At 38.4% G+C, this 25,349-nt stretch overlaps 1 protein-coding gene across 2 annotated transcripts in view; it reads right to left on the minus strand.

Moving 5' to 3' along the window:
* The window catches only part of ST8SIA6 (ST8 alpha-N-acetyl-neuraminide alpha-2,8-sialyltransferase 6), a 300,498-nt gene extending 277,685 nt beyond the window's left edge, over positions 1 to 22,813 (minus strand). For both annotated transcript variants that reach the window (XM_070800889.1, XM_070800888.1), the window contains exon 1: positions 22,464 to 22,813. The gene's annotated coding sequence lies outside the window, so the exon portion shown is untranslated. The remainder of the gene's footprint in view (positions 1 to 22,463) is intronic.
* Between the last annotated feature and the right edge of the window lie 2,536 nt (positions 22,814 to 25,349).

The raw sequence follows: 25,349 nt of genomic DNA on the forward strand, positions 1-25,349 counted from the left end.
AGACTATACTACAAAGCTAGTCATAAAAATAGTATAATATTCACACAAAAACAGAAATATAGATCAATGGAGCAAGATAGAAATCCCAGAAATAAACCCATGCACCTATGGTCAATTAATCTATGACAAAGCAGGCAAGAATATACAATGGAAAAAAAGACAGCCTCTTCGATGAGTGATGCTGGGAAAACTGGACCACCACATGTTAAAGAATGAATTTAGAATGTTTTCTAACACCATATACAAAAATAAACTCAAAATGTATTAAAGAACTAAATATAAGACTGGAAACCATAAAACTCATAACATAAATCACAGCAATATCTTTGGATCTGTCTCCTAAAGCAAAGGAAATAAAAACAGAAAAAATATGACCTAATTAAACTTAAAAGATTTTGCAGAGCAAAGGAAACCATGGACAAAACAAAAAGGCAACCTACTGAATGGAAGAAAATATGTGCAAATAATATACCTCAGATATGCAGATGACACCACTCTTATGGCAGAAAGCAAAGAGGAACTAAAGAGCCACTTGATGAAGGTGAAAGAGGAGAGAGTGAAAAAGCTGGTTTAAATCTCAACATTCTAAAAACGAAGATCATGGCATCAGGTCCCACCCCACTTCATGACAAATAGATGGGGAAACAATGGAAATAGTGACAAACTTAATTTTGGGAGCTCCAAAATCACTGTGGATAGTGATTGCAGCCATGAAATTAAAAGACCTTTGCTCCTTGGAAGAAAAGTATGACAAACCTAGATAGGGCATTAAAAAGCAGAGACCACTTTGCCGATAAAGGTCCTCTAGTCAAAGCTATGGTTTTTCTAGTAGTCATGTACAGATGTGAGAGCTGGACCATAAAGAAAGCTGAACACTGAAAAATTGATGTTTTCGAACTGTGGTGCTGGAGAAGACTCCTGAGAGTCCTTTGGTCTGCAAGGAGATCAAATCAGTCAATCCTAAAGGAAATCAACCCTGAATATTCATTGGAAGGACTGATGCTAAAGCTGAAGTTCCGATAACTTGGCCACCTGATGTGAAGAACTGATTCATTGGGAAAGACCCTGACGCTGGGAAAGATTGAGGGCAGGAGAATAGGGTGACAGAGGATGAGATGGTTGGATGGCATCACTGACTCAATGCACATGAATTTGAGCAAATTCCAGGAGACAGTGAAGAACAGGGAAGCCTCGGGTGCTGCAGTCCGTGGAGTCACAAAGAGTCAGACACGACTAAATGAACAATGACCAATAAGGGGTTAATATTCAACATATGGAGAAGGAAATGGCAACCCACTCCAGCGTTCTTGCCTGGAGAATCCCAGGGACAGGGGAGCCTGGTGGGCTGCTGTCTATGGGGTCGCACAGAGTCGGACACGACTGAAGTGACTTAGCAGCATTCAACATATATAAACAGTTCTTACAACTCAACATCAGAAAAGCAAACCCAATTTAAAAATAGGCAGAAGAACTGAATAGACATTTTCCCAAAGAGGAAATACAGATGTCCAAAAGGCACATGAAAAGATTCTCAACATCACTAATCATTCAGTTCAGTTCAGTTCAGTCCTCAGCCGTGTCCGACTCTTTGCGACCCCATGAATCACGGCAGGCCAGGCCTCCCTGTCCATCACCAACTCCCGGAGTTCACTCAAACTCATGTCCATCAAGTCAGTGATGCCATCCAGCCATCTCATCCTCTGTCGTCCCTTTCTCCTCCTGCCCCCAATCCCTCCCAGCATCAGGGTCCTTTCCAATGAGTCAACTCTTCACAGTAGTGGCCAAAGTACTGGAATTTCAGCTTTAGCATCAGTCCTTCCAATGAATACCCAGGACTGATCTCCTTTAGAATGGACTGGTTGGATCTCTGTTGGGGGCCAGAGTGAGGTACTCCACCCGTGGCAAAGGTCATGAGGAAGGAGGCTCGACATACGCAAAGGCGGGATCGAGCCTCAGGAGTCCCCCTGGAAATCCTCGAGCATCTACCCCCATAACCAGAGCCTGCCTACTTTACTACTTTGTGCTCTCCCCTACACCTCTGACTTTATGGGGGGCTGTCCCCCACCACCTCTTTCGGAGAAGGAGTTAACTTAGAGCTCCAGTTAATAATAATTCCTGGGCGTGACAGGAGTGTTTCAACCTACAAACTCCTCTGAAGGTTCTCTAGCCTGCCTGACAGGCTTGTCCGGCCACATGTGATTGCTCACAGCCTCCCAACCCCTCCCAACCGTGAGAGGCACGAGATGCTTTAAACCTTCTAAAAACAGGTTCCTTAGAAAAGTTAGAAAACTATTAGTATAAGTATAATGGGCTGATTAGAAACTGTATTGGTGAAGGGTTTTTCATTTGTTGAGCCAATGTTTGTTGCTAAGTCTTCACATCCCCTGCCCTTACACACATTAATGAATATATAGAAGAAATAAGTATTAACCTTTGATATTAATCACGTTAGACCTCAGGCTAAGTAAATTCTTTCCTTAACTAAAACCCACTACACCCTCACCCTATAGGAATGTAACTTTATTTGGGTGGCGTCTGTTTTAAGAATAATCACCCTTGGAGAAAAAAGTGTTCTGGTTGACTGACCACCGTCACAAGGAGAAGGTCGTAAATTGTCAGCAGGTCCCCCTGGCCAGAAGATGTTGTAACACCCCTAAGACCTCTGTATACATTTGTGTGAAGCACCTGACTTTAATAAAAGTCAGGACTGCTGTCCCCGCGTGACTTTTGTATAACATCTCAGTGTATAAAAACAGACTCTGGAAAATAAAGAATTGGGATCAGTTCCTTGAAAGACTGGTCTCCCCATGTCGCTCTCTCTCTCACTCTGGCTGAGTCTCTATCTGGAGCACGGAACCCACCATGCTTACTAATTATGCCTGGGCTTCTAAGATCCGACCAGGGAGGCCTCAGTGTCTCCTCTCCTTCGGGAGAATGGAAGGACGCCTGCGGCCTACGTAAGTGGTGCAAGCTTCTTGTCTTGAAGTTTTATTGGTCTCCCGCGTAAACCAAGCTACTCAGCCTCTTTTCTCCACTGAATTTTCCTACTGAGCTATCCTCATTCTATTACTCTTTATATCTTTGATGAATATTTAAATAGTCGCTGAAGCCGTCTCCCCTTCGAATACCCTGGATCAGCCAGGGCTGGACCCCGGCAGATCTCCTTGTAGTCCAAGGGACTCTCAAGAGTCTTCTCCAACACCACAGTTCAAAAGCATCAATTCTTCAGCACTCAGCTTTCTTCACAGTCCAACTCTCACATCCATACATGACCACTCGAAAAACCATAGCCTTGACTAGACGGACCTTTGTTGGCAAAGTAGTATCTCTGCTTTTCAATATGCTATCTAGGTTGGTCATAACTTTCCTTCCAAGGAGTAAGCGTCTTTTAATTTCATGGCTGCACTCACCATCTGCAGTATTTTGGAGCCCCCCAAAATAAAGTCTGACACTGTTTCCACTGTTTCCCCATCTATTTCCCATGAAGTGATGGGACCAGATGCCATGATCTTCGTTTTCTGAATGTTGAGCTTTAAGCCAACTTTTTCACTCTCCTCTTTCACTTTCATCAAGAGGCTTTTTAGTTCCTCTTCACTTTCTGCCATAAGAGTGGTGTCATCTGCATATCTGAGATTATTGATATTTGTCTTGCCAATCTTGATTCCAGCTTGTGTTTCTTCCAGCCCAGCATTTCTCATGATGTACTCTGCATATAAATTAAATAAGCAGGGTGACAATATACAGCCTTGACGTACTCCTTTTCCTATTTGGAACCAGTCTGTTGTTCCATGTCCAGTTCTAATTGTTGCTTCCTGACCTGCATATAGGTTTCTAAAGAGGCAGGTCAGAGGGAAGTTCAAATCATACTTGTATGATATCATCTCATACTTGTTAGAATGGTGATCATCAAAAAGAACACTAATAACAGAAGCTGACATGAATGTGGACAAAAGGTAACCCACATACAGTGTTGGTAGGAATGTAAATTGGTGCAGAAGTTATGAAAAACAATATGAAAGTTTCTCAAAAAACCAGAAACAGAACTACCATGCATGCATACTCAGTCACATGTCAGGTCCTACTCTTTGTGACCCTGTGGACTGTAGCCTCCCAGGCTTCTCAGTCCATGGGATGCTCCAGGCAGGAATACTGGAGTGAGTTGTCATGCCTTCCTCCAGGGGATCTTCCCAACCCAGGGATTGAACCCTCGTCTCCTGAATTGCAGGTGAATTCTTTACTGCTGAACCACTGAAGAAGCCCCCAAACTACAATATGACCCAGCAATTTCTCTCTTAGATATATATCCAAAAGAACAAAAACACTAATTCAAAAAGATACATATTACACCAACGTTTATAGGACCATTATTTGCAAATGCCAAGATATGGAAGCAACCTAAGTGTTCATCAAGAGAAGAATGGATAAAGAAAATGTGGTGCATGCATATCATGGTATACTACTCAGTCATAAAAGAATGAAATGGTGCCATCTGCAGCAACTTGGATGGCATTGGAGGGTATTACGCTAAGTTAATTAAGTCAGACAGAGAAAGACAAATACTGTATGATATGACTTATATGTGGACTCTAAAACACAACACACTAGTGACTATAACAAAAATGAATCAGATTCACATGTACAGAGGACAAATTAGTGGCTACCAATGAGGACAGAGAAGTGAGGAGGGACATTATAGGGGTAGGGGATTAAGAAGTACAAATGATTATGTATAAAAAAAGCTATAAGGATATAGTGCACAGTACAGAGAATATAGCCAGTAATAACAACTATAAATGGAGTATAAACTTTAAAACTTTTGAATCACTATATTGTATACCTGTAACTTATATAATAGGCTTCCCAGGTGGTGCTAGTGGTAAAGAACCCACCTGCCAATGCAGGTGACATAAGAGATGTGGGTTCAATCCCTGGGTCAGGAAGATCCCATGGAGGAGGGCACGGCAACCCACTCCAGTATTCCAGCCTGGAGAATCCCATGGACAGAGGAGTCTGGCAGGCTATAGTCCATACAGTCACAAAGAGTCGGACACAACCGAATCGACTTAGCATGTAGCACACACAATTTGTATAATATTGTACATCAACTATACTTCAATTTGAAAAACTAATCCTTTTGCATATTCATGCAGTACAGCTAGGTTTATCAACCTATCAATGCTTATAGGTGATCAAAAGCACATTTTATTAATTTTAACTTCAAAAATTTTATTTCACATAAAGCAACAGATACATAAATAGAGAAAATCTTAAGTTTGGCAGAGACTTTAAAAATACTTTTTACAGAGAGATGTTAGTCAAAGGGTACAAATTTACAGTTATAATAAATAAATTTGGAGGATCTAATGTACAGTATGGTGATTATAATCAATAATACAATACTGTATACTTGAAACTTGCTAGGAGAGTAGATCTTAAACATTTCCAATCACAAAAAATAAATGGTAGTTATGTGATGTGATGGACATGTTAGCTAACCCTATGGTGGCAATCATTTTGCATATGTAAATGTACCAAATCAACACGTTGTACATCTTAAATTCATAAGATGATATAAACTACACATCAATAAAGTCAGAAAAATTAAAATAATAAAAATGAAATTAAAATGTTTTTCACAATAAATTCCAGATATTGCAGTACATCCAAGTATTTGTTTCTGTGGGATAGAGTCTAATGACTTTCTAATATGTCCACAGTCAAGAAACTATAAACAAAATTAAATTCCCAAGTGGTCACACAGAATGATAGACTGAAATATTCAATTTGTCTTTGTCTTTATAATCAGTCTACTATCATCCTTTATTTTAATCTGTTTTTTTAACACTGGTATATGTGATATCACAAGGTTTTGACACACCAACTGTGCCTCAAATGAGCTCCAAAATTTCTGAACAATGAAAAACATACTCTCAAAACAAACATGTGTAGCTGAGTCCATGTATGCCTGGGGTGATTACAAAACTGAGTTATCCAAATTAACTTCTATATAGAATCCGATACAGATTAAAAAGAAATAAGCTAATGTTTTCTGATTTGAAGCATACATATAGCATGAAGACTCAACACTAAACCACAGCAATTGTTTAGAACTTAGACCAATAAAAGACCTTAGGGGAGAGGAATATTTTACCAATGACATTGTTTAGAATTGTTCTTCCATGGTGATAACAAAAAGCCAAACCACTTTTAGCCAGTTTTGTTTTCCACTTCTCTGCAAACAGCACATCCTCCTACTGCCTATTCTGGGGCTGGCTGCTCTCCCTGCCATGGCATTGGCATGCTCATGAACTTCAGATAACATTTTTACTGGATCCTCTCTTGTCCATTAGTCTTAATGTCCCTTGACATCTTTCCTTCCCCGGGGATGTAGAAAGCACATCAAAGCCTCTTAGCACAAAGTTTCCCTGTGCAGAACATTTGGTGCAGGGGATGGAAGAAATGTTGGATAGAACACAGGATCACAAAAATAAAGTGTCAGGAATCTCAGACCTTGAGTGACAATGGAGGGCAAAATGTTGGGGAAACTCCCGATTCTGCCCTGCAGAATAATATATATGATGACCTGGATGGAAAATGGAGCATGAATTGAGAGAAAAATAGTGATTTTGATTCCTAATACCAGAAGACTCAAAAAATGAGAAGAAAACAAGTGTTTGAAAATGGCTCTTTGTGCAAATAATATTAATTACCAATGACACACATTCATGTGAACGAACTGTCATTTTCCCTAATCACCATGCAGCCTATTACCAATAATCTAGACCACCAAATATGTCAGATGGACTCAGTTTAATTGGACAAGGTATACCATCATCACAGTTTATAGCTCATGTAGCCTAACCTACCCTGTCTGCCCAAAGATTAAAGAAATTTAATGGAACATTTGCCTCATGAATTTTTTTCCCCATAAATGCTGGATTCTGGGAAGGTTTACACTTTCCAAGGTTGGGAATCGCCATCTTCTGCTTCTCTTTAGGTCTCTCTCCATGGTCATCCATTGCAACCACTGTGGCCTTTCCATCTGTTGGAATTCAGACTAACTTTGAAAGACAAAATGGCAACTCCACTGTTTCAGCAAGAAATTGTTTGGTGTTATCTCATGGTAATCAGTCAAGAAGGCACCAAAGAAGGAGCTCTGTCCTCTGCAATGCTTATACTATTATCCACCAACTAAAGAGACCATAAACCATCACTCACTGAGCCATATGGTCAACAGTCATGGGTTCCAAGTTTCCTACAAGTCCAGCTTTCAATACTCTGTCCTTCAACTCTTGGTTCAGAAAATATAGGTTCTGTACTCAAGGCTCACAACTGTCCAGCTGCACATTACCTGACCACTGGTTGTTGTTGCTTAGTCACTCAGCTGTGTCTGACTCTTTGCGACTCCATGGACTGCAGCACCCCAGGCTTCCCTGTTCTTCACCATCTCCCAGAGTTTGCTCAAACTCATGTCCATCAAGTCAGTGATGCCATCCAACCATCTTGTCCTCTGTCATCCCCTTCTCCTCCTGCCTTCAATCTTTCCCAGCATCAGGGTCTTTTCCAATGAGTTGGCTGTTTGCATCAGGTGGCCAAAGTATTGGAGCTTCAACTTCAGCATCAGTCCTTCCAATGAATATTCAGGGTTGATTTCCTTTAGGATTGACTGGTTTGATCTCCTTGCAGACCAAGGCACTCTCAAGAGTCTTCTCCAACACCACAATTCAAAAGCATCAATTCTTCAGCACTCAGCCTTCTTTATGGTCCAACTCTCACATCCACACATGACTACTAGAAAAACCATAGCTTTGACTAGAGGACCTTTGTTGGCAAAGTAATGTCTCTGCTTTTTAATATGCTCTCTAGGTTTGTCATACTTTTCTTCCAAGGAGCAAGCATCTTTTAATTTCATGGCTGCAGTCACCATTCACAGTGATTTTGGAGCCCAAGAAAATAAAGGACTGATACCTGAGACTGAATGAAGGGTTTTTGTGTGGCCATGAGACCAAGTGCTCTAGAGTCCTGTTCAATGTTTATTGCCCCTCATAGAGGCGAACACCATGAGGTCACCCAATCAAATGGCTAACGTCATGGAAGTCGGTCACACTCTGCAATCACAGACCAAACCTCCTCATGCAGATCTGGCTTCATTGACTCCACTGCTATTTCAGAATGTTTGCTGTCTCAAAACAAGGAAATGATTTGGGAAACTATGGCCCACTGTGACAACAGGCAACAATTTTAAGTGATAATTGTGTTAGATCCTGATTGCAACTGTGACAAATTACCACAAACTGAATGGCTTCAAAACAAGTTATATTTATTTCAGCGATGAAGATCATACCAAAATGGATTGGTACAAGGCTTTAGAGGAGAATCTGTTTGCTTGCCTTTTCCGCATTTTTAAGGCAGCTCACATTCCTTGGTCCTTGGCTCCCTGTCTTTCTCTGACCTCTGCCTCCATGGTCACATCTGAGATTCTTCTACCTCCTTGTTTCCCTTAAAGGACTATCATAATTATATCAGACCCATCAGGATAATCCAGGATAGTCCAAGAAAATTTCCCCATCTTGAGGAACCTAACCTAACCACATTTGCAAAGTCCCTTTTGCCACAAAAGGCAATACATTCACAGGACCTAGGATTGGGATGTGAACATCTTAGCAGAAAAGAGGATGATTAATCTGTCTATTGCAATGATGAGGAAATTTATGCCAAAACACGGAAAAGTATTTCTAATACAATGCTAATTGAAGCAAAATACACAATTGAAATTATATGTCATATAAAAATGTACACATGGCATAGACAATCAGGGTTAATTGTGGAAAAAGTTTCATAAAAATAGCAGGATAATAAGTGCTTTTCTTCCCCTATCATTCCAACACTAGCTTATCTTTCTTTTTTATTGGAGTAGAGTTGATTTCAATACTGTGTTAATTTCTGGTGTACAGCAAAGTGACTCAGTTATACATACTTATATACATTCTTTTTAAAAAAATTCTTTTCCATTATGGTTTATCACAGGATACTGAATATAGTTCCCTATGTTATAAAGTAGGACCTTGTTGTTTATCCATCCTATATATAATAGCTTGCGTCTGCGAGTCTCAAACTCCCAATCCATCCTTCCATCTTGCCCTCCCCACTGGCAACCACCAGTCTGTGAGTTTGTTTCTGTTTCCTAGATAAGTTCATTTGTGTCATATTTTAGATTTCACATATAAGTGATATCATATGGTATTTGTCTTTCTCTTTCTCACTTAATTCACTTAGTATGGCCAATTATTTTCTTTAATGATGCATTCTAGGGGGTAAAAAGATTTGCAATTTATTGAAACACACAAAGAAAAATAGTAATTAAAACTGAAAAACAGGAAATATGTTTCCTTTATGTCAACAAGTAAAGCAGAAGTCCCATTTTCCTTCCTAATTTTTAGTAAAATGAGACTTAAATGAATGAAAGCAAAACCAAGATTAGTTTGGTCAGATGGAAGAGTAGTTACCACTTCAATTCACTTTCATGATGCAGTCAAGTAGACAAAGGCAGTATAGTTATTCATAATATTAAAAGAAAAAGTAAAGGTGATATATGAATCTAGAAATCTAATGGCACCATATCTTTAGAAATTCTGTGTTTATAATTTAAATTTAATTGCTATCAATTTTTATAACAGCTTTCTTCACATATATTTTATGTACCATAAAATTCACACTTTTCAAGTAGATAATGCATGGTTTTTAGTATATTCACAAAGTTGTGCAAGCATCACCATTATCTAACTCTAGAAAATTTTCATCAGCTCAAAAAGAAACTCTATACCCATCAGCAGTCTTACCCCATCCCCCAATCCTCCAGCTTCTAGCAACCACTAGAAGACACCTTCTGTTTCCATGAGTTTACCTACTCTGGCTATTTCACTTAAATGAAATCATACAACATATGGTCTTTTGTGACTGGTCTCTATTACTTAGCATAATGCTTTCAAGGTTCAACCACATTACAACATTCACCAGTATTTCATTCCTCTTTAGGTACCACGAATTGTATGGATATACCCCATTGTATGTATCCATTCATCGATTGACAGACATTTGGGATATTCTACTCTTTGCTATTTAGGCATAACACTGCTATGAACATTTGCATAGAAACAGTTTTCATTTAGTTTGGGTATATACCTAGGAGTGGTTTTTCTTAGTCATATGGCAATTTTATACTTAACATTTTATAGGAACTGTCAAGTTGTTTTCCAAAGTGGCTGAACCATTTTATGACCCCACTGGCAATGTACTAAGAGTTGAATTTCTAGATAGTTTTTATTAACACTTGTTGTATGTTATTAAAATTATAATGATTCTGCTGGGCTTGAACTGGTATCACATTTTGGTTTTGGTCTTCATTTCCCCAATCATAATGTTGAAATATCTCTTCATGTGATCATTAGTCATTTGCATATCCTCTTTATGGAAATATCTATTCCAATCTTCTGCTTATTTGTTAATTGAGTTATTTATCTTTTTATTGCTGAGTCTTCAGAATTCTTCACATATCCTGGACACAAGTCCCTTATAATATATGATTTGCAACATTTTTCCCATACTGTGGGTATGTTATTAATTTTTCTAAACCAAATACACTGTATACATGCTTATTCAAGATTATAAAAATGCCAGGAAAATTAACTATGGATATTATTCCTTTCATATTTGTATTTTTCTTTCCATTCATTTTTTTCTTTTTGAAGTTCAATATTACCATTATAAAATTATTTAATATGTGATTGTCAAAGACAAATCTTGACACTGAATACATAGTGGAACTCCTCTCTATAAAACACTTGGCTCTTTTTATCCTGCACTGCAGTTTTCCTTTCTTTGCTTCTGTAACAAACCCCCTCAAAAAAGACTTTTCTAATAAATGCTCTCATCTTGTGTCTCTTACTCATAAAATTGAAGATAATACCCCATCTTGTAGCTCTAGGTAGTCCCCATGGGTCACTTCTCTCAAAATTCAGAACAACTGAGAATGAACTTCTTGCTCTATCTGCTAAAGGCTGCTTTTTTTCTTTCCTGCTGTCAGTAGTTGCTACTATGCTTTTTTAAATATGAAAATCTTTCTAGGAGCCATAATCCCTAATTGTGCAGGTGATCATCTCTGAATATGCTGTCTCAAATTTTTAATTTTTATTTAAAGGATCACAAAAATAAGTGTCCAGGAATAAAATGATTACAGGTACTCTTCATCTCTTTTTTAGATCTACCCATTATTCTTCACTCTGTTTTCAGAAAGCTATTGTTTGCATGCATGCTCAGGTGTGTCTAACTCTTTGCAGCCCTATGGACCATAGCCCACCAGGCTCCTCTGTCCATGGGGTTTTCTAGGCAATAATACTGGAATGGGTTGACATTTCCTCTGCCAGAGAATCTTCCCAACCCAGGGATCAAACTTATGTCTCTTGCACCTCCTGCATTGCAGGTGGATTCTTTACCACTGAGCCATCAGGGAAACCTCTCAGAAAGCTATTGACATACTATCAAATCAGTATCTTATTTCTTTCAGTAGCTTTTACTATGACAAGATAACTATAATCGATCTTTATTCTGCTTTTAATACTTTTTCACTCTTTGGACCTTTCCTAAAACCTAAACTGTTGGCATTTAAGGTCTTTTCTCAATACTCCTAGGAGGCATTTTGATAAAACGGTTTCCATAGCAAAATACATCCTCACTCTGAAAAGGGAGTTATTTGCATCTTCTGGTGATCATGCAGCATGTGTGCAATGCTAAGTTGCTTCATTCGTGTCACTGTTTGCACCCTATGGACTATAGCTCACCAGGCTCCTCTGTCCATGGGATTCTCCAGGCAAGTCATGCAGTCTGAAGTTCTAATTATTTAATAAGGCAAAGCAAGAGTCTTCTCTGTTGTAAAATTATTGTCCATAACTTAAGTTAAATTTCCCAATTGTTACTAGAGATTTTAAGGACATATTTTTACCCTTAAAGCCTATATAGTTGATTCCATTATCATTTCTGAATATTTGACTCTCACTCATATAAAATTATCAGAAAGTTCCATTTTGGCTTATGAAATTGGTTAGTGAAATTTTCAGTGAGGTAACCAAGAGGATTACTGGACATCCACATAATGAAACATTACATAAGGGACTACTACAAGCAAATATATGCCAATGAAATGGACATCCTAGAGAAATGAGAAATTCTTAGAAAGGTACAATCTCCCAAGACTGAACCAGGAGGAAATAGAAAATATGAACAGATCAATTACAAGTACTGAAACTGAATCTGTCACTTAAAAACTCCCAACTAACAAAAGTCCAGGACCAGATGGCTTTACAGGTGAATTCTACCAAGCATTTAGAGAAGACTTAACGCCTATCCTTCTGAAACTATTTTAAAATTTTTCAGAGGAGAGAACAGTTCTAAACTCATTACCTGACTATTGGAAAAACCATAGCTTTGACTAGACAGACTTCTGTTGGCAAAGTGATGTCTCTGCTTTTTAATACTAGGTCTGTCATAGCTTTCCTTCCAAGGAGTAAACGGCTTTCAATTTCATGGCTGTAGTCACTGTCTGCAGTGATTTTGGAGCCCAAGAAGATAAAATGTGTTGCGTCCACTTTTTCCCCTTCTATTTGCCATGAAGTGATGGGACTGGATGCCATGATCTTAGTTTTTTTGAATGCTGAGTTTTAAGCCAGCTTTTTCACTCTCCTCTTTCACTCATCAAAAGATTCTTCAGTTCCTCTTCACTTTCTGCCATTAGCATGGTATCACCTGCATATCTAAGGCTGTTGATATTTCTCCCAGTAATCTTAATCCCAGCTTATGATTCATCCAGCCTGGCACTTTGCAGGATGTATTCTGCATATAAGGCTTCCCTGATGGCTCAGTGGTAAAGAATCTACAAGGGAGGCAAGAATCTACAATGGAGAAGAGACAGTCTCTTCAACAAGTGGTGCTAGGAAAACTGGACAGCTACATGTAAAAGTATGAAGTTAGAACATTCTTTAATACCATACAAAAATAAACTCAAAATAGATCAAAGACCTAAATGTAAGACCAGATACTATAAAACTCTTAGAGGAAAATATAGGCAGAATACTCTTTGACATAAAGCTCAGCAATTTTTTTGGATCCATCTCCTACATTGATGGAAATAAAAGCCAAAATAAACAAACAGACCTTAAACATGAAAGCTTTTGCACAGCAAAGAAAACCATAAAAAAAAAAAAAGACAACCTACAGAATAGGAGAAAATATTTGTAAATGATGTGACCAACAAAGGATTACTGTCCAAAATATACTAACAACTCATACAGTTCAATGTCAAAAAAACAAACAACCCTCAAAAAATGGACAGAGGATCTAAATAGACATCTCTCCAAAGACATATAGATGGCTAAAAGGCACATTAAAAGATGCTCAACACTGCTAATTACTAGAAAAATGCAAATCAAAACTACAACGAGATATCACTTCATACTGGTTAGAACGGCCATCATCAAAATGTCTACAAATAACAATTGCTGGAGAGGGTGTGGAGAAAAAGGAACCCTCCTACTGTTAATGGGAATGTAAATTGGTACAGCCACTATGGAGAACAGTATAGAGATTCTTTTAAAAACTAAAAAGTAGAGCTACCATATGATCCAGCAATCCCACTCCTGAGCATACACCCAGACAAAACTATAATTCAAAAAGATAATATGTTACCCACAAGCTCAAGCAGCACTATTCATAATAACCAAGACATGGAAACAATCTAAAAGTCCATAAATAGATGAATGGATAAAGAAGATGTGATACACATATACTATGGAATATTACCTCAGACATAAAAAAAGAATTAAATATTGCCATTTGCAGCAACATGGATGCAACCAGAGATTATCATACCAAGTGAAGTATGATAGTGAAAGTCAGATAGTGAAGTCAGAAATAGAAAGAAAATACCATATAATATTACTTATCTGTAGAGTCTAAAATATGACACAAATGAACTTATGTATGAAATGGAAAAAGACTCACAGACACAGAGAACAGATTTGTGGTTGCCAAGGGGAAGGGGATTGGGTGAGGAATGGAGTGGGAGGTTGGGGTTAGCAGATGTAAGCTTTTATATATAAAATGGATAAATAACAAGGTCCTACTCTATATCACAAAGAACCATATTCAATATCTTATCATAAACCATAATGGAAAAGAGAATTTTAAAAGAATAATATATATGTAACATATATAACATAATCATTTTACTGTACAGTAGAAATTAATACAACATTGTAAATCAACTTCAACAACAAAAAAGTCCTCCAAGAGCCTGAATGGGCATGTGTGCATCTCTCTCTTACACCTTTGGGACACTGATGAGTCTTGGCACACCCTATTCTTCTGGGAGTCATTAAAAATAAAAACAACAGCTTGGACAAATACAAATGTAACCAGAAGGTTGAGCTGGGCTGATTGGAGAAGCTCACCACCTACATGAGGCCAGACTATGAAGACTGGGAGAGGTGACTGTTTTATTTAACGTGAAGAAATCAACACAGAGAGAAAAGGAAAATGAAGAAACAGGAGAATATGTTCCAAACAAAAGAATAAGTATCTGGAAACTGATCTATCTGACAGAGCATTCATAGTAACAGTCATAAAGATACTACTGAAGTCAGGATAGCAGTGCCTGAACAAAGTGAGAAGCTTAACAAAGAAATCGAAAATACTTTAAAAGTACCAATCAGAAACCACAGCATTGAAGAACACACTAACTGAACTGAAAAATTCAACAGAGAAGTTCAATACCAGACTCAATCAAGTGGAAGAAAGGGTTACCATACTTGAAGGTATGTTGGTGGAAATTATCCAGTCAGAGGAACAAAAAGAAAAGAGAATGAAAAGGAGTGATGGTAGCTTAAGGGACTTAGGGAACACCATAAATATTTTTCTCACTAGATTTTTCTTTCATTTTGTTTCATCCAAGGTTTTGGAAAGACGTATATTTTAAACTTAAGCCACAGCATTTCCACTTTCTGTTGCAAAATTGCTACATGGCTTTTAAAGAGACTAAATCATATAATACATTAAATCTAAGGCTATTTATCAAAATGATAAATGAGTAGGAATGCATTTAAAACACATTGTTAACAGTTTCCTGGAAAAGCACTGGGTAAGTTCCTTTCCCTGGGAAGTAATGAACTAAAAATGAACATAAACAAACTTAACACTAATAATTTTAATTTGCATAATGTCTAATAAAAAGTGCTTTCAAACTGCCTGAAGGAGGGTTTATTAAGCACACAGAAATAGTAAAACTATACTACTTGTTAAATTAAAAGCTGTGCTAAGTCGCTTTAGTTGTGTCCCACTCTGATACCCTATGAACTGTAGCTCAGCTGGTAAAGGATCGGCCTGCAATGCAGGAGACCCAAGTTCAATTCCTGGGTCGGGAAGATCTTCTGGAGAAGGGATAGGCTACCCACTCCAGTATTGTTGGGCTTCCCTGGTGGCTCAGATCATAAAGAATCCACCTCCAATGCGAGAGACCTGGGCTTGATCCCTGGGTTGGGAAGATCCCCTGAAGGAGGGCATGGCAACCCACTCCAGTATTCTTGCCTGGAGAATCCTCATAGACAGAGGGGCCTGGTGGACTGTAGTCCATGGGGTCCATGGGGTTGCAAAGAGTGGGACACAACTGATAAACTAAACACAGCACATGGACTGTAATTCACCAGGCTCCTCTGTCCGCAGGGATTCTCCTGGCAAGAATACTGGAGTGAGTTGCTGTGCCCTCCTCCAGGGGCTTTTCCCACCCAGGGATTGAATCTGCATCTCTAAAGTCTCCTGCATTGTCAGGCAGGCTCTTTACCACTAGTGCCACCTGGGAAGCCCAAATTAAAAGTTAGGGAATATAATTCAATTTTTATTCTGTTTGGTCCATATGCCTTAACATTCACCTGCCTTTGTATCCTTAGATGTTCAAGACAGATAACTTTAATGATCTATTGTGTTTTATTGTAATGAAGAAAAATCTAAGACTATGTACTTTAAATCACAAGATGAATACAAATTACTATCTGATTAATAATGAATGACTTTTAGCCAGGTTTCTATCCCTATCCTGACATCTGAGGTTTCCAAAGTGCTTTGGAGGAGCCTTTTGGTACTTTGAAAAGAATAACAAAGAAACTCAAAAGTGTGAAGTTGCAAAAACCATTATTTTAAGAGCATGATCCATATATAGTACCTCAAAATAAGCCCTTACCTTTCCTTTTCTGTGACACAGCTGTCATCTTAGCTTTGACCATGACTGTTAATTTAGTCAATGACTACTACAATTCCAGCTGAGCAAAAGAAACTGTAGTTCATTAAAATCCATTTCTCAATTCAAACAACTGCCAGCCATACAAGCTGTCCTTGCAATTAAGGAAATGTAAAGTGATCCCCCACAGAGAGAAATGAAGTCAAGTCAGAAGCTAGGCCAACAAATCATTTTCTCCTTACAGCTTCCCAGAAAAGCTTTGGCAAGGGACATGACCACACCATGAACTAGAATAAATAGGTGAAGGTTAGTGTGTATCATGCCTCTGTATATTCACCACGCAAAAGAACTTTTCCCTTGGACTGCCCTAGATTTTGGATTCTGTGCAGATTCCATATACTTTCACTAATTCTGCTACAATTAAGTTCTATATTATCAAGAAATTTGGAAAGTCTTAAGAATGATCACAACATTGGGTATATTAAGTCTTCAGTACTTTCCTTCTGAATGGCCTTCATTATAAATTTAAATAAGCTCCAGGCAGCTATAATTCTACTTTTCAATGCATTCTCATAACTGAACTATAAATTTCTTTGCACTTGAAGTAATCCTTTTTTTGTCTTTCAGCCTAAGAAAATATGAATTCTGCATGCAGTTACTGCAGTGTTTATTCAAAAAGTCATTTATCCCAAGTCTTTCTGAAAAACAAAATTATTTTATTAAACATCACTCTGCTATCTTCCTGATAGCATTTTTTCATGTCCTTAATTTTAATACCTTTTAAGGTTGTTTGCATGATTTGTTTAGGGAAAAATATGAGAACCTGAATTTAGTTCACTGTCATGAATGACTGACTCATTTTGAAGTCTTATTTAAATCAGATATTAATAATCAAATACAAAGTTAATGCTCTATCAAGTTTGACAATTCAGAAGCCATTTGGAATCCATGAAGTCCATAGAGAAATGTAGGCTAATTATTACATGAATGCCAAACAATTTACCAGCTCACTAGTTTTATCCCAATCCAACAATTTATCACCACCTTCTGCGTTCTTCCTCACCTCTCCCTCTTTCTGACACAGACATAACAACACCCAGACACTAACACATACTCATCCATTATTTGAGAGACTTAAGTCAACATAATAAAATTAGATGCAGAAAATTGAGTGGTTGATTTCTCCTTTTAACACACATTGTACCCTTACAACTACCCCCTATACAGAATTGACACAGAGATAAATATACAGACCAACAGAATAAAACACAAAGGCTCAGGACTTCCCTGGTGGTTCAGTGGTTAAGAATCCGCCTTGCAATCCAGGGGACGTGGGTTCAATCCCTGATTGGGGAACTATGATCCCACATGTTGTGGGGCAACTAAGCTCACACACCACAGCTAGAGAAGCTGGGACCACAATGAAGATCCCACATGCTGCAACTAAACCATACATATATACACACACACATACACACACACACATGCACACAAAGTCTCAAAGAGATTCCGCTATACATGAATTTCTACGGTTCCAAATTTTAAAGTGAAACACCACAATGGGAAGTATAAACAGCCTGTGTACACAGAAGCACTTGTGTTCATGCAGAGGGGAGTATGGAAAACCTACAGTCACAAGAAACGAGAGAGGAAAAGAAATCGCAGCAAAACCAACAGACAAATATCTCCACCAGATCAACAGTTCTTTCAAATTTATAAAGAAAACGTCAGGCATTCTATACATGCAAACAATGAAAATATGTTCAGCTCAGTAATCATTAAGAAGACAACTCTAAAAATACCATTTACACCTACATATTAAATGAGTTTCAGAAAATGTTTTACAAATGCTGGTGAGGCTGGAAAACAAAGGTAAAGTTAATAGCAGTGAAAATTAATATAGGGGCTTCCCTGGTGGCTCAGTGGTAAAGAATCCACCTGCCAGTGCAGGAGACATGGATTCGATCCCTTTTCCAAGAAGGTCCCACATGCCATGGAGTAACTAAGCCCATTTGCCACAGCTGTTAAGCCTGTGCTCTAGAGCCTGGGAGCTGCTGAGCCCACATGCCACAACTACTGAAGCACATGCACCCTAGAGCCCATGCAATTTAAGAAGCCACCACAGTAAGAAGCTCCCACATCACAACTAGAGAGTATGTCTCCACTCACTGCAACTAGAAAAGAACCCCAACACATCCAAAAATAAATAAATAACATTTATATGTGACAGGGGAGCCTGGTGGGCTGCCGTCTATGGAGTCACACAGAGTCGGACACGACTGAAGCGACTTAGCAGCAGCAGCAGCATACTAGTACATATATTATAATATATAATTACTATTATATCTAATAATATATACTAATATATATACTAATATACTAGTATATATAATAATATAATATATACTATATACTAATATATATTAGAAAATTAGTATAAATGTCTGAAAAGCAACACAACCCAAAAAATGCATCCAGAGTTATTAAAACATTCATACTATTGAACTAGTAAAGTAACTGATTTATACTTATTCCAAGAAAATAATACAGTAGAAGAAAAAAACTCTGCTGAAATGTGTTAACTTCAGAATTATTTATATAATACTTCAACTGCATAATTATTAAAAAAAACAATTTAAATGATGAAAATATTACCTGCTAGAATTTGCTCACTGCAGTCATATATGAACATGGAGGAGGAGAGCTTAGAATCAAATCAAATTAATATCCAAAAAAAGAGAAATTATGTAAATAGTATCGGTTCCATGAAATATGACATAGTTATTTTAAATCATTATAATTGCTACACAAGTGCTTAAACAAAAACTTGTACATGAATATTCATAGCAGCCTAGTTGACACTGGCCCAATAGAAACAATTTAAATGTCCATCAGTAGATGAATGAATAGGCAAAAGAAGGTAGATCTATAAACTTCCATTATTATTCTGCCATATACAAAAATAGGGTAACATAGCACAGTGGCTGTGAAGAACAGTATGGTGGTTCATCAAAAACTTAAAAATAAATTACATATTATCCATCAATTCCACTTCAGGGCATGTACTTTCAAAAGGTTTGAAAGTAGAGAGTGAAACAGATATTTGTACGTCTGTATTCAGAGCAGCATTATTCACATTGGCCAAAGGTAGAAGCAACCCATGAAAGTGTCCATGGACAGATGAAACAATAAACAAAATGTGATATGTACACATTCGGCCTTAAAAACTAAGGAAAAATCAGACACATGCTACAACATGTATAAACTTTAGAGTCCTTATGCTAAATGAAATAACCCCGTTACCAAAGGATGAATATTATGATTCCACTTCTATGAGGTATCCAGAGAAATGAAACTCAGAGTTAGAAGGTAGAATGGGGTTGACAAGGGTTGAAGAAATTTAGTGCTTAATGGATGCAGTTTCACTTGGAAAAAAAGAAAAAGTATGAAAGATGGATGGTGAGGATATTTGTGCAACAATGTAAATGCAGTTCATGTCATAGAAACACATACTTTAGATGCTTTAAACAGTAAATGTTATATTTGACAGCTTTAATCACCACAGAAAACATGAACGAAGTACCAGTACATGTTACAACATGCATGAACATGGAAAAGATCTTAAGGGAAAGAAGCTATACAGAAAAGGCCACCCAGGTCATATTCAGCTGTGTGCTTTAAATCCATCAGGGTTGTGGAAATGAGGGAAAGTCTCAAGAACATTTTCAGAAAAAGAAAACTTGATCAGAATGGCAAGACACTTTCATGCTTTGCAGCAGGTGGTGAAAATGGAAGTGGGCCTGAGGATTAAATTAGAAAGTGAAAACCATAATGATTTCTCATTTGAGGGTTATGTGGGTGTTCCGTGGGAGAATGTCCTTTTTGGGGTAAAGCACAGTGGAAGTTGTCATGTAGACCGGCACAGGTGGTAAATTAATGATGACTGGACATCTGAACCTACAGATGAAGAGGACATTGTACTTCTATTGCAAGTTTTCTGTAGGTTTGAAGTTACTAGAAAGCAAATAACTTTTCAAAACAAACATGTCAATACCATGCCAGAAAAGTAGATAAGACATCAAACTTCATGTTAGGGGACAAGCCATATCCAGATTCAGTTCACCCCAAAGGCTTAAGCTAATTACTCTTGTAGGAATCCACATATAATGTTCCCACAGCACCTTTTAATGTTAGTAGTCACTATGTCTTGGGTGTTGTGAATGAGTTGGGATACAGCAGAAACAACTGTATTTTTAAATTACAATTTTCACATTGAATCACCAAAAGGTAGAAGTAATACATGAACTGAGTAAAGTTGCATGATATAAAAGTACTACACAAAAATCAGTTGAGCTTTTTTAAACACTAATAAAGAAGCAGAAGTATCAGAAAAATTAAGAAAACGATCCCACTCACAACTGCATCAAAAAGAACAAAATACCCAGGTATACATCTAAACAGTGATGTGAACGACCTGCACAACGAAAACTGTAGAACCCTTGTAAAGAAACTGAAGAAGAAACAAAGAACTAAAAAAAATTCTTTGGTCAGGAATTGGAAGAATATTGTTAAAACATTCATCTAGGGTTTTTCCTGGCGGTCCAGTGGTTAAGACTCACATTCCAATGCAGAGGGTGCAGATTCAATCCTGGGTCAGGGAGCTAAGATCCTGCATACCTCAGGGCCAAAAAGCAAAAACATAAAACAGAAGCAATTTGTAAAAAATTCAAAAAAGACTTTAAAAATGGTCCACATTAAAAAAAAAAAAATCTTAAGAAAAAAGTTCATCCAGCCAAAGCATTGGATACATTCAATCTTGAACAAAATGAAAATGGCATTTTTCACAAAAACAGAACAAACAGTCCTCTCAGTTGTATAGAACCAAAATGGACCCCAAAGAGTCAAAGCCATTCTAAGAAAGAACACAGCTGGAGTCAACTTTGCTCCCTGACTTCAAACTACACTGTGAAGCTATGGAGCCAAAACAGGGTAGAACTGGCATAAAAACAGGCACCAGAGGAACAGAACAGAGAGCCCAGAAATCAACCCACACGTCTATGGTCCGTTGGGCTTTTCTGATGGCTCCATGATAAAGAATCCGCCTGCCAAGGCAGGAGACGCAGGTTCGATCCCTGAGTCAGGAAGATATCCTGGAGAAGGAAATGTCCACTCACTCCATTATTCATGCCTGGAAAATCCCATGGACAGAGGCACCTGGTGGGCTACTGTCCACAGGGTCACAAAAGAGTCACAATTTAGCAATGAAAACAACAACAATCTGGTCCATTAATTTATAACAAAGTTGCCAAGGTCATATACTGCAGAAAATTCCTTCAAAAATGATGGCAAGGTAATACTGTAATATTTCAAGGTCCTGGCTAATGCACAGAAAGCAAAACAAAAATAAGGGTTTTAGCACAAGGCAGGAAGAAATAATTAGTCATTATTTAGAAAGTATCTGTAAAATCAGGTACAGAATCAAAGTCTTTAAAATTAAGAAGCATTCAAAAGGATAACACCTCCAACATCAATTTAAAATCCAGTGTTATTTCACGTTATCACAAAAGACCCTATACAACATATTTTTTTAAATATTAGAAACTGTGGTGGCTTTATGCATATAAAGTTGACTTATCAACCTACCAAAGTTGAAATGATATTTTGAAAAATTTCTCTTTAGGTTCAAAACATGGTCAGCTATGATAGAAATTAGAGTGAAATTTGAAAGGTTGAAATAAAACAGAAAACATGTTTTATGTTCTGAAAAAAAAAAAAAAAACAAAAAACAAAAAATGATGCCAAGCAAACTAGATACCACACACCAGCAGACCACAACCTGTTTGACACCAGGGATGGGTTTGGAGGAGAACAATTTTTCCACAGACCAGGGAGGGGTGGGGATAGTTTCGGGATGATTCAAGCACATTATATTTATTGTGTCCTTTATTTCTAATCTGTTGCCGTCACCGATCTGACAGGAAGTACCGGTCTGTGACCCCAAGGTTAGAGACCCCATAACACACCACAGAGACACACTAGGAACTGTCTACACCACAGCCAAAAAACTACCTGAAACCCACACTTTTCCACACCAAGCCCTTCCTCTGGGGGCTCCTATGAAAATTAACCCCTCCCTCCTCAGCAGCCAGCCACATTCAGGAAGCTGCTCCCAATTTTTCTTCACCTTTTACTCCAGCAGTCGCTCTCCACAGCGGGTCCTGAAGACACTGGGTTCCTGTCTGCGTGGACGGGACCCAGAGTTTTCCAGAAGCTGAAGCCTCAGTGTGTTCTGAGGACAACGACCTCCTGTTTGTGTCCCCTCAGCCAGGCGTCGTCCAGAACCCAAAGCCGTGGAGACTCCCAGATCCAGGTCAACCAAAGTTGTGACGATAACTGGCCTTGCAGGAGGCCACAAATTACTATGAGATTCCTTGAAAAGAGGCTGTGGGTGCTGAGGCCGACATGGTGCGTAGCCGGAGGACCGACCTGGTTTCACAGGTGGGTTGGCCTCCTGGGGTCCGTCGGTTAAGGGCGGGGCTGTGATGAGCGGGGCGGGGCTGTGATGAGCGGGGCGGGGCTTCCATGGGCGGGGTTGGAGCCGGGTGGGGCAGGGTGAGGCGGGGCTGGGGCAGGATCGCTCCGCCCATCCCTCGGGGCTCCAGGGTAGCTTAGCTGCAGCAAAGTGAAGATATGCAGCCTGGGGTTGGGGCTCCGCGGGGACCTGGGCTCCATTGCACGCGAGCGGCACAGTCAAAAACATTTAAAAAAAAAAAAAAACTGGAGGCCCCTTTATCAATAGGCACCAGCCCATGGTCACCTTATAGAAAAAGCAAATCTGTGATATATCTATTTCCTTTGAAAAATAAGGAAGTTCTTCACCAGCCTGTTTGCTTTACCTCCTGGGCACCAGCATCCTTCAGTATTTGCTTTGGCTTTATGAAAAAGTCTTTGCCAGTGGAACCTCTATGAATGCCACGGTCACATCTGGCCCATAAAACTTCCTACATGTGAATCTGTACGTCTTTTCTGTTGGGCTCCCTGGATACAGACAGGCTCATTGTTCTCCGATGCCGTATGTGAAATATGACACAGCCATGGGAGAGAAAGAGTCTGGATTCCCCAGTCACTGTTTGGAGCGAGCTGCTCACAATCCATTGTTGACTTTATAGTAAGTTGCTAAGACATTTGTATATACTAGTTAGAAGAACTAGTTTTCCTCTACTACCCCTTGACGTTTTATTTGAGGTTTCTAATTAACTTTAGCAAGCAGTTAGTAAGAAATAAGCTGAATCTTTGTCCTACAAAAATTCCACGTCAGAACTTTGTAGTTCCCATGCACATAACCCTGATTCTATAAGGATAACCCTTTCCCTAAGGATGTTAATTCGACTTAGCATGGCAATAATTTTGCAGTATGTACTTAGGCTGGATTATTGTTGTATATCTGAAACCAATATAATGTTATAGGTCAGTTATATTTCAATTAAAAAGAAAACTTCCAATTTCTTCTCTGCCACACCCCTTATTCTTATGTTTTCACCTAAGCTAAAACTCATACTTTTGGTGTTTAATTATCATATAAATAAGCGTTTGAAAATGCCCTACCTGATATGTATGGAAGCAGGAGCATCACTGGTTGACTGCTCCACAACCAGTTAAACCAGAGGTGCTTGGCAGACATAGGTAACCTGTCTAGCAGCCAAAGGAAGGTCAAGAGCAAGGAAAAAGATGTCTAAGAGTTTATGGCCAGGAAACACATTCATGTGTTGAAATTCAATCCCTGTGTCTCTTATCATTCAAAGGGTTTAAAAGTCAGCGTGGTTTGGAAAATTCCAAGAGTTCAAAGGCTGTGAAGGAGAAGGCTAAAAAGAGTGGTCCAATTTCTTGGCGCCACCACATTGAGTTGACAGAGTGTACTGTCCTCAGCAGGGATGATAACACTTAGAGACACAGGCCACCACTGGCGATCTCCTCCCATGCAGATGTCACTCTTGATCTTGGCATGATTCTGAGTCCTCGGCATAGCACCCCAGCAGCCACTAACCATCAATCGGTGAGTTGAACATGAGAGATTGCCTCCGCTGCTCCAAAGCCTAGGAATTTTCTCTAAAAATCCTGCAATTGTAGTTCAAGGCTGTTTGCCCTCAGACAGTGGGGAGGGCCTTACAGAGCTGACAAAATTATTTAAGTGCCTTAAATACACAGGAGCACAGAATTAGAAACAGGAACTTTCAAAGCAAAAAGGAAAATACTTTCAAAATCTTAAAAATCACAAATGGCATCATTAACTTTACCTGCTACAAATAAAACAGAAGTGTGTAACTTTCCATCTATGTTTAACTTATCAATTCAATTAATCTAATCAAAATTGATGTGTGATCAAAGTATTATTTATTCTTTTTTAAAATTTTCATTGAGATGTAATTGATTTACAGTGTTGTGTTGGTTTCAGGTATACAGCAAAGTGAATTAGTTATACAAATATATATACGTATGTGTGTGTTAGTCGCTCAATCATATCTGACTCTTTGCTGACCCCACAGACTGTAGCCCGCCAGGCTTCTCTGTCCATGGGATTCTCCAGGCAAGAATACTGGAGTGGGTTGACATTCCCTTCTCCAGAGGATCTTCCTGACCCGGGGCTTGAATAGATATATATGTATCTATTATATATGTCTATATCTGTCTATATTATATATGTCTATATCTGACATATATATACGTTTATATATATATATAGTAATGTGTATATGTCAATTTAAATCTCCCAATTTATCCTTGCCCCCCTTTACCCCCTGGTAACCATAGCCTATTTTCTACATCTGTAACTCTATTTCAGTTTTGTAGATAAGTTCATTTGTAGCCTTTTATTAGATTCCACAAATAAGATTTGTCTTTCTCTGTCTGACTTACTTCACTCAGTATGAAAATCTTCAGGTTCAGTATTAGTTATTTTTATACTTACCATATAATACTTGACAGTTTTTCTAGAAAAAGTACTATTAAAGAACACCCTAATTAAATATCAACTATAATATGACAACATGTATGGATTGCTTTACCCCCTTGC

This window comes from Bos indicus, chromosome 13 (genome assembly GCF_029378745.1).
Source record: "Bos indicus isolate NIAB-ARS_2022 breed Sahiwal x Tharparkar chromosome 13, NIAB-ARS_B.indTharparkar_mat_pri_1.0, whole genome shotgun sequence".
Classification (NCBI taxonomy): domain Eukaryota; kingdom Metazoa; phylum Chordata; class Mammalia; order Artiodactyla; family Bovidae; genus Bos; species Bos indicus.